Raw genomic sequence first — 6,080 nt, 5'->3', positions numbered from 1 at the left:
AACTGTGCTGCAATGCAGCAGGCAGGCACAAAGCCAGCAGTGACAACAGACATGGGACGAAACTAAGGAATAACATTAACTTAAAATGGGATGTGAACAGCCAAACATAATGGGGGGGAGTTTGGGGAAAAAAAAAACAGAAGCAGCTATAACATGATGGGTCGTTTTCTGGAGCTGCTTTGCCAGGGTGATAACATCACCTTGGTGATAACATAAAAGAAGGGTGACATCACCCTACTTTTTGCCTTCCTACTCCACTGAAAAGAATGTGTATGTTAGCACAGTCACCAAATGTGTGTTTTCTGCCAGATGAACAACTGCTGCTGATTCTGTAAAGTAAAGGTATTACCACTGTCACCAGCTGCAATTTGGTAATGATCTACTCTCCCTGCGGTAATTTATCATGGACTTCAGCATATGAAAGCACATAGGATGTAAACATCCCCAGCCCAGCTTGTCAGGCTGGGCTCCTTCAGTTGGTGGTGGGGAGAGGCAATGATTTCTGGGGAGTCAGTTACCTCACCCTGCAGCAGACATCTGAAGCAGGTCAGATGAAATGTGCCGATCTCCTCCACCAAGTAGGAGAGCTGAGGCTGACATTCAGTGACAGAGGTTTACCACGCAGACATCTAAAATTAGATGAGAGGTATCCTGCCCCTGCTGTCTGGGAAAGAGATAAATGTCTGTAATTGGCACTCCACAGGCTGATTGGCCACCACAGGATGTGGGAATCACATCAGCCAATTTTTGCCAGCTAAAAGCAAGGATCTTATCTGGAAAGTGTTGCCTACACACCTTCTGCAATCAGCAGAGAAAGACAAGGGGAAAATTCCCTCTGGCTGAACACACACACACCAAGTCCCACTTTCAAGGCAATCCCCAGGCTGCTATACTCTCGCTGAGTATAGCTGAGATATAGCTCTGTCGGGACCCAAGCATTAGGCAATGCTTCGTTCTTGTGTCCCACTACAGATGTTCTTGGAGCTCAAACACAAACACCTTGCCTAGCCTTTAGATAAATGTACCTGCTGCTTCCTCTTCAAGCAGAAATGGAAGGGAGCCTGGTAACTTGCTTCATGATAGAGCAGTTCTTTGACAGCACTCACCTGGGAATACAAGGAGCCAGATTTGCTTTCCCCCTGCTCTTTATTGCAGACTGAAATCCACATCTTCCATCACAAAACATCATGGTGCTCAAACACACTTATTTCACAGGCATTTCTGGAAGGCATTTGCATATCAGTGTTCCACTGTGCAGAACTCACTGGCCAGATATAAACAGCAAGTGCAGCTAGAGGAGAAAAGTCCAAATTTTAGTTACTGTCCAGAGGTCTGTGTCAGCACTGGACTCCGAGACAGAGCTGTGCGGTCAAGTCTCCCAGATTTCTGTCCAAGGTTCCTGACCACAGCATTACAGAATCATCCTTCTCAACACAGCAGCAGCATACGAATTTGTTATGGTTTAAGACTTCCAAATCAGGAGAGGGCTTTGCACCCGCTCAGCTGAAGGAGGGCACTGGATACCAGTTGCCAGCTACAGGCCACATGATCTAACTGCCAGTGTTGGCAGAGGGAAAGTAGACAACCCTACCTCCTCCGCTGGCTCCCTGCTCATTGGTGTGCCCAGCATGTCAGTTCTTTCCAGTTGCTGCTCTTCCTTCCGCACAGGTCATGTAGGGTAGCCAACATGTGGCCATGGAGTCACCCTAGTGGCACTTTTGAGGTCCAGCCCTGAGCTGCTCAGGGTGCGGCTTCAGAGATGTCATGAGAAGGACCACAGTGTGCCTCTTGCCTAAGCTGCTGCCCTGTACTGAACATGTGAAAAAACACTTTGACACCTCTTCCTTCTTTCCTTCCAAAGGAAACATACAGAAATAGAATGGGTATTGTAACATCAATGGGTCTAGTCACCAGAGGAACAGGGCATGAAGAGAGGGATGTGGGATGAGAATATCCTAATATGATACCTGGCTTTGACAGGATGTGGAGCAGCCCAGAAGGCTGGAGGTGGGATGAGGAATGAAGGAGCTCAGCTCACTCTCTGTCGGTCAGGTACTCATTAATGAAGGCTTTGCATGTGCAAGACTCCTTGCTTCCTAAGTACGTATGAAGGAGCTATTACCTCCTGGAAGAGCTGCAGCAGCACACCACCACCACCAGGATCCAGTCTCAGCAACATGTTGTGGGGTCCTCCTACATGAACATACCTGCACAAGACAAGAACAGGACAGTCAAGATTCCTGGTTCCTGCACTTGCATGCAGGAAATTGTTTACACTAGTGTGCCCCACATCCCTCAAGAATATCCACTGCAATTTGTCCTAAACTCCCTGTCGGCTCCCAGCACATCCTAGCTGGAGCAGCCACTGAAATGTAACAGCAGAAGGGGGAATCATGCTAGCGTGAGCTCCTGCTCTGCATTCCCAGTGGAAGGAAGAGGCCCAAACATCTCTTCTGTCCCACAAATGAGCAGAGCAAGCTGTTAGGCAGGTTGAATGACTGTAAGCAAAACAAGTACTCCCTTAACATGTTCAGCAACTTCAGGAATAACACATGGAGGATGCACAGGACAGCCCTAAACACCTGAAGAAAGGGCAGCAGTTATAAAAAGCTCACCAGAGGAGTCTGAGAAGAATCAATATAGATATTAATATGCAACTGCCCCATCACAGTGCAGGAGGCCAGGCAGCCCCCAGCACCAGCAGGTGACTCTCCTTTTGCAGGCAGAGAAGAGAGGGATACTTCACAAGCCCAGCACAACTGCCTAAGCAGCAGAGCCCCCCATTCACTCATGAGGAGCCTCAGGGTCTTTGCTATGTTCTTGCCAACTTTCCCAGATTCCTGTGTAAGCTTCTGCCCTCTCCTTGACTTCTCAGACCTTCTCAAAAAGACAAGCAGTGCTGTGGGCCAGGCTGTGCAGACACAATATGCCCAAAAGATGGTGATATTGCTCCCCAAGGCATGCTGCAGAGTGGTAGGAGTACCATCACCCATGCTCCTGGGAGAGGTGTTAACCAAGCCTTCAGACACCAAAGTCAAGCTTGATGCAGCACTGTTCAGCAGGAAGCACAGGGCACAAATTCAGCACAGGGTCTTGTGGAAAAGAAAAAAAAGTCTCAATTAGAGTTTATTTATTATACAAGAAGACAACAGAGGTGAGACAAAGGGGGGCAAATGTGAAGAGGCAGATGGGAAGGGCAGTAGCTTATACAGCAGAATATCTACTAAGAAATTAGCTGCCACCAGCATCATAAACCCCTACCCTACCTCCCCATGTACTAGGTTAAAACCACAAACACCTGCACTGGGGCCTGAAAAGCTGGAGAACATCACAACAAATGTATTCATGGCACAACTCTATAGGCAGAAGAGTTAGAAAGACACTCAGTAATTTCCAGGTGTTAACAAACATTTAAGACTCCCAACACTGGTATTTTCATCTTCCTGGAAGGAAACACACACAGTCCAGTTTTGGAGCTCAAGATGGGCAACCAATTGCTCAGCGCAGCTGTAGAGGGGATCAGCAAATTCCTCCAAATGCCCAGGCAGTACTTCAGCACATCTCTGGATGGAGACCACTTCTGCAAGATTAAGCTGGTACAACAGAAAAGCTAGAAGTTGCCTGCAGTAGATCTATGTTGATCTGAATTTCTAAAAGACCCCCTCTGCAGGCTTTTGGAAGCAGGCAAATGGAAAAACATGAGTAGGTCACAGCGAGTCATGGTATGGCTCCCACTGCTCCTCAGGGGTGTCATGCAGTGGCATACATCACAGGGACAATGACTGCAGAACCAGTCACCATCCCCTTCCAGATGATGCTTCTCCTCCCACAGCTTTGCTATTCTTCATTCACTCTAGTCCATTTAAAGCTCTGGTTGGAAAATTGCTCTTCCTCAGCCTCCAGTTTCTGCTTACCTTGTTTGCCAGCCAAAGGCAGGGCAAGCAAGGCAGGTCAGTGGTCAAGTCCAACTGCTATGTCAGGAGTAGCAGTTCTGACCTGAGGGCTTGGTGTGGTGGAAGCATGACTAAAAACTTCACTTTGTGGAAGGTGAGGGTGGGAGGCAGAAATGTGGGAAGTGGTAACAGCACTTTAATAGGGCTTATGCACCTGGACAGTACAGAAAACGTGAAGCTCATTGTGAATGCCTGTGCTCTTAGCACTTCAGCTGTTTGAAGAAGCAGGAGAAACACATTAGATATAAATACCAAAAGGCAGTGTGAACACCCAAGCAGAGATGACACAGAAAGACATTTAACTACCTAAAATACACTGTAGGCATTGAAGGGGATCAGATGACTCCTCCCAGCCTCCAAATGTCTCAGAACATCAGTCTGAAGCAAGAGACTTCCCAAGTTTGACCCTGTGGGAAAAATCTAACATCTACTCTCCCTCTGGTGCAAGACAGCAGAGAAGGAAGGGAAGACATTGAGCACTGACCCTTCTTTTCTGCTCACAGACACAAGAAAGCCAAGATCTAGCTGAAATAATGGGTGCTTCCCAGAGGCTCATGTCTCTTGTTTTTAAGACACCTGGGAAAGTTGGGGGAGCAAGCCCTTTGGAATCATAAAGCAATGTCCAATTTCCACATGTGAGATAGGAGACCAGGCTGCATGATAAAGTGCTCACCATGGCTCCTTACTGCATATATTCACACAAAATACAGTAAGAGTTCCCAAACTGATGCTCCAAGACTGTTTTCAGGAACGCCAGGAGCATAAACACAAAACTGACCATAACAAACACACCTTCAGTCATTCTTTCTGTAAAACCTTGAACACAGGTAAAGGTGGGCTCTGCAATGTTTGGTTAAACACTCCTGTGCTCTGCCGCAGTGGGAGCAGTGCTGTATGCAGCAATCACTTTTAACAGGAAATCATTGCTGCTTGCAAGGTGCACATTTTGCTACTGGAAATGTATCGTCTCTCAAGGACTCTAAATTCTGGTTGTAAAGATGTCTTATATAAAGATATTGGTAATGGCATGTTCTGAGCCTATTGGCACACACCTCTCAAGGGTAAGGGGGGTCATATTCTACATCCAAATCCTGTTTCCAGGTAACTAATGGCTGGGAAGCAAAGTCCTCCCTTGCCCTAAGTAGTCTCCAGTGTATTTTTCCTCTCTTAACAGATTACTGTTTTAATTCATGGACAGTTTCTGCCTTATTCTTTTAACAGGCCCCACACATTTCTGTCCAAAACACATCCCGACTGCTGGCTCAGCTCTGTCACTGTGGGGTGGTTGAAGGCATTTCATGGAACAAGCAGAGCCATGATTATAGGTCTTTATTCTCAGATTAATAAAAAGGGCAAAAGCAGATGTCAATCTGGCACCATGATTTCTGGAGCCTCCTGCTCATAAACATAGGAAAGGGCTCCATTTTGACCATGTGGCTGTCCCATATTCATAGTACAATGGGACTGTCATATCCAGACTAGTGGTGCCACCAATTCTCCCAGCGTGCTGACTTCACAGCATCAGCACCACAGATATGACACAACCACTGACCTGCACACAGCAACAGGTTGGATGGTGGTGGACTCCCTGCATTCCCATGGCATGGATAACGACTCCAGGTTTAAATTACATAGCAGGAAAGGGGTTAAAGTTTAAATAACTGTTTTGTATATGAATTAATGTATGTAGCTTTGAGCCAAAATATCTACCATTAATTTTTCCACCTATTTCAGGAGCAGTAAGATACACAAAGTAAAGTTTATTTTGGTACTTGGTATACTTCACTCTCATTAAAAATAAATTAATCAGCAAATTCCTACACAGCTCAGCCTTCTTTTATGTAAATACAACCCAGCTGTAATGAATTACAAGGTGTTATTATCTCACACACACTGTATAATACTTCACACATAAGAAGTTTCTCTGCTTAGCTCAGCTTTCAACAAAAGCATCTTAAATAAACTGCAAGCAAGTTGTTTGGTCTGTAATGTTTTCACAGAGAAGGGATACACCTCACACAGAGAGGGTTTCTTTACATGACTCATTTTATAACAAGTTAAACTGAGGAAGTTCGCCTTGGAAAAAAAAAGAAGGGAACAAAATGCCTTTTTTATACACAGAAGGCT

The 6,080-nt window shown here is 45.9% G+C and overlaps 1 long non-coding RNA gene across 1 annotated transcript; it reads right to left on the bottom strand.

Moving 5' to 3' along the window:
* Positions 1–566: 566 nt before the first annotated feature.
* Positions 567–3,044, bottom strand: LOC130597672 (uncharacterized). The gene is made up of 3 exons (XR_008971843.1): positions 2,123–3,044; positions 1,592–1,810; positions 567–1,291 (listed from the first exon to the last, which is right to left on the bottom strand). It is a non-coding gene; the product is annotated as an uncharacterized LOC130597672 (long non-coding RNA).
* Positions 3,045–6,080: the final 3,036 nt, after the last annotated feature.

This window comes from Pezoporus wallicus, unplaced genomic scaffold, assembly GCF_028554395.1.
Source record: "Pezoporus wallicus isolate ANWC-B61680 ecotype Strahan unplaced genomic scaffold, APGP_CSIRO_Pwel_v1 contig_6783, whole genome shotgun sequence".
NCBI lineage: Eukaryota > Metazoa > Chordata > Aves > Psittaciformes > Psittacidae > Pezoporus > Pezoporus wallicus.
Note: the sequence above shows the minus strand (reverse complement) of the source record. Positions and strands in the feature narration are given on the sequence as shown.